Below are 12,539 nucleotides of genomic sequence, written 5' to 3'. Positions count from 1 at the left end.
TGGACCATAACATTTATCAGAGCGAAGGTTCACCTGCACCAGAAGATCCAGATACAGCCAAGAAAGTAAAATTGCTGAATGAGAGTATGAAGCAAAGCTTGGTTTAAGGTAATCCAGCACTAACCATTTTGGTATTTTGCGCAATGAAGCTGCACACACGCATTCACATGTTCATATTTTGAGAGTATGAAGCAAAGCTTGGTTTAAGATGTTTGGCATTGTTTGGCCATTTGTGACTCTTTCAAGTTGTATCATCCCCTGCCTACAGGACAAAGAGGGATTGTTAGTGTAATATGGTGAAGAGAAAGATTGGATATTGTATAATCCTTATTCTGCCTTCTAGTGTTTGTTTGGTTGATGATTAATTGTATGTAAGCATCTTTTTTTTTCTTTATTGTATGATCATTTTTGTTTGTTTGGTTGATTGCTTGATCATTACTTGTATGTAAGCCATTTTATATGTTGAACTTGATCTTTGCCCTCTAATTCAGGAGATTTAACCATACCTTTAACTCCCATGCTAGGGAGATTATTAGTATTGGACTATTGATTGTGATGATGCTTTGGTATTGATTGTGATTATGTTTTAATTTTGAAGAAGGGTTGGTTATGGCCCGATTTTCATCCGATTTAATTGTGACTCGAAAGACTGTTGGTTTCATCGGGTCTAAGGTCGGGTCTAATAAATAGACCCAGTTTATATTTCGGGTCGAGTCTGGATCACCTCAAATCCGACTTCACCCGGCCATGTGCACCCCTATTGAGCACCAGCTTGGCGAAGTTGAAAGGTTTCTCTCTGTCGTTCTCTCTTTCTCTTTCTCTCTCTCTCGCTCTCTCGCTATCGTTCCCAAATCCTAGCTCTTTAACCCGATTTTTTTCTTTCCAGTTCGTATTTCTCTTTAATCTTTGCCAATTTCTTTCTTTATTGTTCTGATATCACCAATCGCAACGATCCCCACCCACAATCCTAAACATAACTACTCGAATTCGTCTTCTGAGAGCACAGTGATGGCGACGACGCTGGTGGGATTCTGGCGACTCTGAACGAGTGACGCTCTTTGGAACCTCAACAACCTGGTTGACACATTTTGGTCTGAGATCTCAACTGGCGTCCCCCTCATGTACGGATTTTCTCGATCCATGCTTCTGAATTTTTTATTTTTTTGATTTGGGGTTTTCAGTTGTGTTTTTTTGTCCAGGGTTTGAGCTGTTTTATTTATACAAGTTAACTTATATCAAGGCTAATAATTGTCAGTTGCATCCTGATTCCATTGAATGGGTTTTGTTTCTTATGGGAGTTTCTAATTCATTTAGTTCTATTTTGTGATTGAATTCTGTAATTTGTCAATTTTCTATTTCTCTAATAAGTTGATGCTGCGCTTTATGAACTGATAGAGTGATAGAATCAAAACCGCTCTTTGCGAAACTCACTAAAGTTTTTGTGGAAGGTTTTTCATTCAGCACAAAGCTATTGAGTGATGTTTGTTGTTTTATAATGCTTCAGGTGTTTTTTGTCTCTTTCATTTGATGAAGATCTTGGGATGTCTGAGAAAAAAGACGATGACCCGAAATTTAGAAACAAGAAAAATAAGAAGAGAATAAACATGGAGGCATCAAATCAGTTCCAGATAATGACAAAAAGTGAAGTAAGCATGAATTGATCTCTAACACAAAATTGGAGGTAATCTTTATATATAAATCACTTCTTATGATTATTCTGGTTATTGTTTGAGATAAGATTGAATTGATGCTTTTTGTAGGTTGAAGCTAACTACAAGGTTGCATTGTTTGCCCTAGATGGTATGAAGAGGAGACAAATGCAATCTGAAACACTCTCTGCCGTGTTTGACACGTATTTTCTCGTTTAATTACTATGATTACTTATTATGGTAGGTTGTCTCCGTGATGCTTAGTTCTTTGATATCATAATCCCGTGTTTATGGCTTGCCATGGTATTTACTCTTTCTTATTTTCGTTCAATTTTGTGTTTCAACGGAAATCAATTGGGTATTTAGGGTTCTGTTCAACAGATTTTTTGTCCCAATTCTTGGGGGAATAGAAATCTTTTGTATTTGTTCTCGATTAATTACTATGATTACTTATTATGGTAGGTTGTCATTGTGATGTTTAGTTCTTTGATTTTCATGTCATTTGTATCTTCTTTTTGTTTTCTTGAATACGGTGCACCATGTGGTCGGTATGCTCAATGCTGGCTTTGGTCATCATGAGGCGATTCTTCCTTCTTTATGTTTTCAAGGCAAGGGATTTCTACCGACTAGATCGAATAGACATTATTTCTATTTAGTTTAGTTTCTGAGTTGTGAATGAATTGCTTCCTCATTTCTTATAGAATATTTATTTTCATATCCTCTTTGATAAGATAGTTTCCTGGAAGTTTCATATATCAGTCAACCTTTCTTTCTTGTTTGCATGTTTTTTGCGCATTACTTTTTATCAACTCTTAGGATTTTCTTTTACATGGTTAACTTTTATTTACTGAGATCTTTTGGGCATGTTTTAGCTTACTTTTATTGGATCTTCTTCTCTTTTCCTTCCCTTCTTACCCTTTCTTCATCCAATTTCGCGACCATTGGTGCAAAACCTTGCGGTTCCAATGCTTTATCTTCAACCTTTTTCCAAAGTTACTTTAGGGAAATACTAGATCTTGATTGCGAGCCACTTCGCGCATTCACCTTGTGTTCAACTGCTCGATGTCACCACCGCCAGAGCCAATCACGAGGAGCATGGGCAACCCGACGCGGTAACGAAGCTGGTGGAGTTTCCAAGGCATCAGGGAGTTTACTCTGTCAGCTCCACCATCTCTTGTCTCTCCCGTTGATTGGGTCATTCAAGAGTTTTTTATTTTGCTTAACTTTCAATTTTATGATGTCTTGCATAATTTTTGAAAAGTGTGTTTCATTTTTACCAGGTTGAGACCAGAACTCTTGAGGATGAAAATTCAAGAGTTTTTAATTTTGCTTAACTTTCAATTTTATGATGTCTTGCATAACTTTTGAAAAGCTTGTTTCATTTTTACCAGATTGAGACCAGAACTCTTGAGGAAGTTAAAGAAGTATTACATTATGCTTCCCAAACAAACACTTTGTCCCAGATAATGTTGGGTAATATGGTTTTATCTCTACCTAATGGGATGTGGATATATCAATGCTGAAAGAAGCTGCGCAGGTAGTCCATGAAAAATTTGAGACTGAGGTATTCATGACTAAATTTGTTTTTAGTTCAATCGTGCCATATTTATTGAATTATTTTTCAACTAAATGGTTTAGAATATTTGCTGCTGATTTGATATTGTATGTTTCAATGGTTTACTTGTTCTGTTTGATAAACTAGCATATCTTCTCAATCATTTAATCTTTTAAAGAGGTGGATGGAAAATTGTCAAGCAGAGTGTAATGTTTGCAAAGTTTTAGGTAAAATGTTCTACGTGCTATTTAACAATTCCTTTATTCGTACTCTTGGATCAAACATGAAGCTAATTATTAGTACTCTCTTTTTTCTTTCATTTCATTTTGACTTGACATAATATGATACTACTAATGTTGCTTGCAATTTCCATTAATTCATCATCTAAGAAGCTCTTGTCGTCCTTCTATTCAGTATCATAGAGTGACATGGGATGTGAAAGTTTGGTAAAACAATACCTTTATGAGTTGTTTAATTGTGCAAGCTGCTACTGTTGATATTCATGTTTTCTAATTTGGGCGTTTGTGCTTATTTCTTGAACTGGGTTGCTACATCATTCAATTATTGGATACATTGAACTAAATTTTTACTAATTCAGTGTATGCTTTTCACTTTGGCTTTTTCCCTTTTTTACCGTTTTTATTTCATGGGTGGGGGTAATTTGTCGTTATCTTTTCATGGTATTTATTAAAATATGTTTTTTTTCTTAAATGCTTTTTATGGGGTTTAGCTTTTTTAGATCTAGTGTGTGGACTATGGTAGGTGTGTGGTTCTGCTTGATTGCTTCTGATTTTGACAATAATTTTTTGTTATCTTGTGGGGTTAGCTTTTCTTTTTTTTTTCCCTTGTTTTTGTGTAACTTGATTTTGCAGGGTTAGATTTTGTTTTATTTATTTATTTTTGATGTCTTCATCGTGTACTTAATTTCTCTCTCTCTCTAACTTCATATTAGCTATGATGATTCAATGTTATATCTGTATTGGAACCAGAGCTTGACCCATTTTTATCAGAATCTACAAGAAGCTGATGGTATTATCCTATTTTGTGGTAATTTGGGCATTGATCTTCCATCAGAGAAGGTTAGTTTTGTTTTTGAAGTTCATTTTGCTGTTTGAAGGATTCATAGTGTAGGTGTAAATAGCTATCTATGTAGTCCAGTGGATAATGTATTTGATACTTGATTAAATTAATCAAATGGATGCTTCCATATGTTTTAAGCAAGGTTTAAAATAGTGGATGAAATGTTGCTCATAAATTTTAATTCCCTAAAGATTAAATGTTTCATTTTTATTTTTAATTTTATTTAATAATGACAGTGATATCTTTGTTGGGTTAATTTGGAGAAATTTGGGTTTTGTCATTATTTCGAATCAAAAGAACAAGAGCACTATTTTTCACACTACTTGTGCTTCTTTGCCATTAAGGTTGGTCGAAGATTCTAGAAAAAAGTCTTTTATGTTTTTACTACCATTTCAACACTCTTCATCCTCTTCCTTCTACTGCTGAGAACTTTAGGGCTCTCTCTGCATTAGCAACAAAGGCATTGCTCTTAATACTCATGTGGCCCTTCATTTCAAGGTCTTTACTTTTTTATCCTTCTTTCTATTTTCACAGAAACTATAAAGATAATAACTTTGGCCTTTAACAACATGTAAAGAGGGTTTGTGCAACTATGAAAATTATCTAGCTGTTTTAATTTGTGATGCTTTCTTTGCTTTTGCGGTTATAAAAAGGATTTAAGTTGAAGGTTCCCCTTTTTCCTCTTGTTTTGGAGACGGGAGATCGAAAAAGATGATTGTGCCCTTGACTATGTGCATATACTACTATTTGCTATCTAATTTTAATTTTGAGGTGGTTTATGATCTTAATGATGAATGCGAGAGGGCTTTGCCAGAAAACATGTTCTTTGATGGAGAATAAGATAACTATCATACACTACTACTAAGCTATATATTGACGGAAAAAGATTTCCACAACATAGTATGCGTATCACATTATTATCTTATAGTCATGTATGCTTTTTCAATTATAACTTATGCTTTATGATGATTATTTATTTTATATCAGGATATGATTAGGGAGTTATTATTGTATACATTTTGCTTTGCTCATAATAATACAAATGAGACAGACTATTTCCTGTTGTTACTTCCTTCCTAATTTTGTTTTGGGTCAATTTTTGGACATCACGAGACTGATCGCATCTGGTTGTCTGTTGTGACCTTTTCAAATTTTTGTTTCTGAATAAAATGCTTAATTTATTGTATACATCATGGTTGTTTAAACCTTGTTGCTTTTTAAGGGTGAAAGTTATTTTGGTTTTGTTTGGGTCACTTTGAATTATATGAATAACAAATCAAGATTTTAATCCTAAATTTGTCTCATGTATTTTTACTAGATTACATTTCTTTCACACATTGCTATGGAATTTGATTTTTTATTTTGTTCACTTGGAAACAAAAATTCACTTATCATTGTTGTTCATCACATATGGCAACACTTTGGCTATAGATGATATTTTGCAGAATGAAGGTGATGTTTGGGCTTCCACTCTTTTGTGTTTTGTTGATTATCCATTGGAAGATTCAAGAACTATTGGAAGGTAATTTCAAAAAAATAGTAATCTAAGTTCTTCTATGTTATTACTAAAAGTGTTATTATAATTAAAAACACCAGCAAATCCTATATAACTTTCAAGGTATAATGAAACATAGGTGTCTGTTTATCTTTGTACCCATTTTTCAATCTTCAATATTTTGTGTTTCTTTTTATGTGTGATTTACATCCTCTGGAGCTGCAGCTTCTTGGGATACTTTTGGCTTGAGATGCACCGTTGATTTTCTTGGGTTGTTTTACACGGTATGGTCATTTTTATCTGCTCTCTTCGAAATATAAATTGTGAATTTTAGTTTTCACCTCATTTATTTTCTGATAACTATGTTTGTGTTCGTGGATTAGTTGTTTGTATTTAGGGTATTGTCAATCCCATCAGTGCAAATAAAGAAAGGAAATTAAAAAGAAAGCAAACCTTAACATCGAGAAATTCTTGTGATTTAGAATTTGTGGGTTACTGCACCTACTTCTTTGTTCATCTTTCTTTGCTTTTAACACTTTGTTTGACTTTCTATTAAGTTGATATTTCTTTTGTCTTTATTTTCACCATTGTTTTTTTTTATTTTAATTAGTTATTTTCTATTTTGTTTTTTTCTCTTTTCATGGTTGTCTCTTCCTATTTTATGTGTTTCTCTATCTACTCTTATTTTCTTTTCAGTTACTGCTTAAATGAACTTATATGTGTGTCTTCAAGTTTTTCTTAAGGTTTGTTTTGGTTAAAAACATGCAATCATAGGAAGATAAAAAAAAACATTGAAACTTGTTTGTATGTGTTGGTTATGCAAAGAAACATAAAATCTTTTTTGATTGAATAGTTAATTTTTTGGGGGGGGGGGGGGGGGAGTTAAATCTGAATGAATACTTGATTTTTTACTGATAAAAATGGAGACTTGATTTTCCCATGTTCTAATAGTTTTGTTTTATCATTACTAAGAAATTTATTATATGTTCTCCTTTCTTCTTTGGCACAGAATGAGCATATTCAAATCATATGATATAATATATTATTAGTTGCTAAAGTTTCTTTATTGGTGAGTTCTATGGTGCCTTTGTTATGTTGCCTAAATTGCCTAACTTACTTTTTAAAGTAAAAATAAAATGTTTAAAGTAAAAAGTAAATCATATAAAATTTATTAGATATTATTTATTTACCCTTTTTAGTAACTTAGATACAATGTGATAGGCACCATAGCATTCACCTTCTTTATTTTGGATGAAACAGATACAACTTGGTTGGTTGGTGGTAACAAAGTACCGAAAGAAAGACACACTGTTAAAATGAAATTGAAGGTGGCTCAGAATGGAAGAATTTTAAAATTGTATATATTGTTTCTAATGCCTATCTAAATCACTGAAGGTTGATATTGGTTGTCATTTGTTGATTTTAGAAGTGTTTATGAATTTTGATATTGGTACTTTTCTTTATAAAGAAAGTGAGTGATTGATTGATTGGTAAAATATCAAGAAATTTTAGTCAAATAGGTGAGTCAATTTCTGCATGGGAGTCGAGGAGAATAGGTGTGATGTACTTAGGTAGCTTGTGGCTGACTCCTTTGTCTTTTGATTTTTGAACTATAATCTTGTATTTTTTTTCTCTTTTCGAATTACATTATCATTGGAGTGTTAACATTATTAATTTTAGTCCATATAATACTATTAGTAATTTAGTATGCATAATAGACTATGGTTTAAAATAATACCGTTTTCAGTTGGTAAATCTTCTTTATTTATTTCTTTCTATGTGGATTGCATTTTTTGTATTTAGAAAGAGAGAGTTTTAATTTTTTTAATAGAAAACAAGAGTTTTTTTTTTTAATGTAAAAATTGGGCAAAATTAGATAGTTTGTGATGTGTTCAAAATAACTTATTATCATAAGCTTTTAGAACCACTTTTAGGGAAATTACTTTTTTTCCTTGAAGCAATTTTTAAGTTTTAACAAAAACATGTAATTGCAGATTTTAGGTATTAAGGGTTAGGTTTTAATGTTTGGAGTAGTTTAATGCAAAAGGTGTGTGTTTGGGTTAATTTGTTTGAGCTCAGTCAAAAATTTCTTGAGGCATTTATTATTGAAGAAAAAAATTGTGTATTTATTCCCTAAAATTATGTTAAGCAGAGTTGCTCTATATGAAAGTGTGACTACAACATTTCAAATACATTTTGAAATGAGTGATTATAACATTTGAAGTTATTTAGTTATGTGAATATTCTAACTCTGGAAAATTCCTAATGCTTTCATCCTTAATCCGTATTGCTATTACATGAAGTTGATCTGTTTGAAAGATACATTTATATTAAAAAAAACTAAATATACTGTTAATGATTATCTTTAATTTTAAAGACCTATATATGTCCAAAGTTATCTTCTATGTTTTTTATGTGACATTTTTATAAACATTTGTGGTGCAAGAGTTTAAATATCCTTCAAAGTATATTCCATCACATCATCTATATTTTTCAGAGTGGATCTTCACTTCAATTGTGATATGATATGATCAACGAAGGAGTTAGAAGGTAACAGTATCTAGGTGCAAAGTTAGAAGTTAATAATATCTTTATATGCTTTTTGAAATTTTCTTATTTCATATCCTGCTTTTTCTTTTATGTTCACTATGATTAACTATAAGTTGATTTTGATTTTTTATCTAATGCTTTGAGTTGTTGCCTAATATTCTTCAATGCGATATCTTTTGCTCCATATATTTTATGGGGCTAATACTACTCTTTATTATAGACATTTTTGTTTGACATATGTTATGTTATTATAGAATTAATCTTATTTAAAAGATTCATATAATTGCAACATTAAGACCTCGTTCTGTATCATGTTGATCCTCTGTGATTCTAGAATTTTTTAATGCTATGAGATATGTTTGTATAATCCTTTGTAACCCTTTGTTTGGGTCCATATGCGAGTTTTGCAGGCAAAGAAAGAAGGAAAAAGGAGAACAATATTCATGATTAATTTGGTGGTACTGTGTAATAATATACGAACTATGCGCCTTCATTTTTTATTATTTCATAAACAATTCTAATTACTTTTCAATTATTTTGGTTAATCAGTACTTTTTATTTTTATATCATTCCTAAGTGATTTTGTTCTGATTTATTTTCATTTTGTTTTGGTAATCATATATTGATCCAAAAAAGTGTAGCCGAGTTTGTTCAGGCAGGATTTTGTAAGACTGATGTTCTTTTATAGATCGCTAAGAGTCTTTCAAATTCAAAGTTTCTTGGTGATAGGCTGATAGCTTGCTACTATTGATAAAAAACAATCGCTACAAATGCCTTCCATTGAATAAAGTTCGAAAATGTGCAAATGTATTTTGACTGGTTTAGATTACTTGTACAGAGAAGTCTACCAAAAATATTGATGAAATTGATATAAGATGTAAGATTGTAGATTTTGAAAATGCATGTTGGGCTGATAACCCGTTTATTAAAGACATAATAATCCATGGTATATAATCTATATATATAATATTCTTGATAAATTCTTTGTTAAAGTTCTTAAATTTATGATTCAGGGTTTAATTTTTAGTGTTTACAAATTTGTTTTCTATAAAACCTTTTTTTATTGTTAAAGTCTAAAATAGTACTAATATATATTCTATTTATAACATTCTTGATTAATTTGCTTATAAAAATTTTAATATTTAGGAGTGACGATTTATAAATTAGTATTTATGTTATATATTTGTTATTTGAAAAAAAAAATTCTCTGAAATTTAATGTAATATTAGTTCTTATTATATTTATAATTTATAATATTCTTGATTAATTACGTTATTAGTTGAGATTTAGGGTTTAAAATTTATGATCTAAGCTGTAGATTTGTACATGTTATGTTTATAATATTATTAATTAATTAGATTATCAAGATTTTTGGGTTCAAGATTTAGGAATGAGAGTTTATAATTTAGTTAAAAAGACAAAGACTTATTGATAAAGTTTAAAGTAATGGTAATACAGATTTTATATTTACCTGCGAGGGTTAACAATTTAATATGTTCGATATATATTTGGAATTTAATAAGTTTTAATTGTTGAAGTTCAAATAAATATTAGTATATATTATTTGTTTACAACATCCTCACCTAATTTTTTTAATTTAATATTTGAGTTTAGAATTTAGGAATTTTGAATTTTTGATTTTATAATTTAGTATTTCATATAGATTTATTTTTTGATTTTTTTAAGATTTTATTGTAATTTCAATATATATTATATTTATAATATTTTCACTTTCCGGAACGAAGTTCTAATGTATAAGATTTTAACTTCAAAAAGTATTTTTTGCTATTATTAGAATGATTAATGTCATTGTAAAAATGATGTTTGACACTTTGAAAATAATATAAAACAAAAATAACAATTAAGAATTCATAAATATAATTGAATAGAAGGAATTTTCTATGGTGGGAAAAGTATCTTCTGGTCCTTGATGGATCAGGTAATAAATAAAATTAATAAAAAATATAAGGGTTGGTTTACAAATAATAAAAAGTTCACAAATAAACTTTCATTAACATATGTGGCAAATTTAAATGTAGAGTTAAATTGGGTTGGGGTGATGGCGAAGTCTGGGTTGGACATCTAAATAGCAGATGGCACTGCCCCGACGGAGCAGAAAGAGTGGTAGAACGCCGCCGAAGTAGAGGCGTAGATCAGACCCTGGTCGAGTTCAGGTACACCAGACGGGAGGCAATGGACGACATGGGGCAACCGTCGACGCAGGCACTGCAGTGGAGAAGTCAGAGGAGCAGCTCCGCAATGAGATCGATGAGCTTCTCCGCCAACAGCGCGAGGTTACTATTACTCTCTCGCCAATTACCACAACACTCTACTTCCACTCTCTCCAATTCATTCATCGATTCTGTTTCTTTTTTGTTCAATTTTCTCATATTACGGAGCAGCTTCATGATCCTCGAGGCCTTCGAAGGGGTCACTTCTCAGCTCCTCGCCGACAACCCTTTCCTCCCCAATGCCAAAACTAATCTGATGGTGGCAAGCTTGACAACAGGGGTCCCTTCTTTGTCAAAGGACTTTCTTTTGGAGCCATAGACGCAATAAAAGCTGCATACGGAGCTACTGTACAAATTAAAGATCCTCCAAGGGATGGGTTTAACCTAACATTGAAAATAAATCTGTCAAGGCTTCCTGCAAATCAAGGTACAAACTGGTTCTGTATATCCTGCCATCATAAGCTTTCTAACTGCTGTTATTTTAGCATGGTATTATAGTTATCATGGTTTCAAAATTTCAATATTTTTAATTGACGTGCTCCTTTCCATGAGAAGTTCTTCCTAAATTGTTAGCTGCTGTATTTTCTATGCATTAAAACGGTTGAGATGAATTGCATTTCCATTATTATGGGGAGTTGTTGCCTTTCTATTTTAATTTCAGGAATCAATATCTATATTTGTTATTTATATTAGATATTAGATAGGATTTGTAAAATATCTTATACTAAGTGATATAATAAGAGGCATTCATGTGCGTTCAACTAATAGCTTAAGCTTTTGGGATGGTCACTACATGATATCAAAGCCTTGATTTGTCAGGAAATTAGTTTCTGGTCTGTCAACTCATGTACTTCATGCTTTATTGAATTTCATGTATTTACTTTATTATACTAAATATAAACTCTTTCAAATGTCAATCAAATTACATTTTTAATCATTCTATGCTTAGATTCTATTCTGCATTGAATTGCAATTCTTGTGGATGGGGAAAAAGTATTTCTAGATTCAATTATTTGGTTGTTGATGTTGGTCTTTTATAATTGGTGGTGTTTCCAATTATGTGCAGATCAAAGGCAATCCTTTTTTGTGAAAATTGCATCAGTGAGGGAGGTTGTCCTTGGTGCACCATTGAGAGTAATTTTAAAATATCTTGCTTCAAGAACTGTTGCTCCAGACATTGATCCGCTTGTCGCCCTTGTGCATCGGCCAAGGGAGTTGTTTTTTCTTGTTCCAATGGTAACAGCGTATTATAAGCATGGTTAACTTCTTTTTTAGCCTAACTGCCTAAGTATTCTTCACTATCAGTCTTGAGAATTTATCAGTGGTAAATTATCTTCACAAATTCTTGCATTAAAATACTCCCAGTTTCTTCACAATTTATCAGCCATGGTTCTTCACAATTTATCAGCCATAAGCCTCAAGAATTACTAAAATTGCTATGACTTCTCTCTATTTATTCCGTTAAACATTCTAATTTTTTTGTTAACTGATAACGGTACAATCCTAATTGTAATGTTAACTGCTCAATTTGTTTTGTTTTGTTTTGGGTGAGTTCAGGGGTGTCTGGAGTGAAGGGTCGTTTGGTGAAGATGGAGATCAGGGCATTGACGTGCGTAGAAGAAAAAGAAGAAGTGGGTGCTTGAGAAACTGAGCGAGTGGTGGAAGTTGAAAGTCATAACCTTTTGGAGAATAAGAGATGACAAAGAGCACAGGAATTCGGTTTGAGGATTCGCACTGCCATGAGAGAGAGAGAGAGAAAAAATGCTCGTAATATTAGTCCAATAGTTTAGAAGTTCCTTTTCCCTATGAATTTGTCTATTTTTAAGCTTCCTTGAGATTAAGATACTATAGCATGGCCTTTGTTCATGTCCTATAAGATCTTTATTTTAAATATTTGGGTTTTTCTCTTTTGGAACAATGATCACTGAATACTTCAATTACCTTTATGCCATACCATTTTTGCTTTTCAATCTATTACT

The 12,539-nt window shown here is 31.8% G+C and overlaps 1 long non-coding RNA gene and 1 pseudogene across 24 annotated transcripts; both read left to right on the top strand.

The window, feature by feature from the left end:
- Window positions 1-12,539, top strand: part of LOC140183355 (uncharacterized) — a 177,511-nt pseudogene that overhangs the window by 48,996 nt on the left and 115,976 nt on the right.
- On the top strand, window positions 610-12,530 carry LOC112790051 (uncharacterized). 24 transcript variants are annotated; one of them, XR_011879682.1, is made up of 13 exons: window positions 716-1,121; window positions 1,505-1,681; window positions 1,761-1,889; window positions 3,041-3,213; window positions 4,194-4,283; window positions 5,730-5,806; window positions 6,005-6,063; window positions 8,277-8,329; window positions 8,740-8,787; window positions 10,369-10,623; window positions 10,732-10,987; window positions 11,627-11,796; window positions 12,118-12,530. It is a non-coding gene; the product is annotated as an uncharacterized lncRNA (long non-coding RNA). The 24 variants fall into 24 exon arrangements; XR_011879678.1 differs by having other exon boundaries at window positions 5,716-5,806; XR_011879676.1 differs by having other exon boundaries at window positions 4,157-4,283; window positions 5,716-5,806.

This window comes from Arachis hypogaea, chromosome 3 (genome assembly GCF_003086295.3).
Source record: "Arachis hypogaea cultivar Tifrunner chromosome 3, arahy.Tifrunner.gnm2.J5K5, whole genome shotgun sequence".
Lineage (NCBI taxonomy): Eukaryota > Viridiplantae > Streptophyta > Magnoliopsida > Fabales > Fabaceae > Arachis > Arachis hypogaea.
The sequence above is the reverse complement of the archived record's forward strand: the minus strand, read 5'-3'. Positions and strand labels throughout refer to the sequence as shown.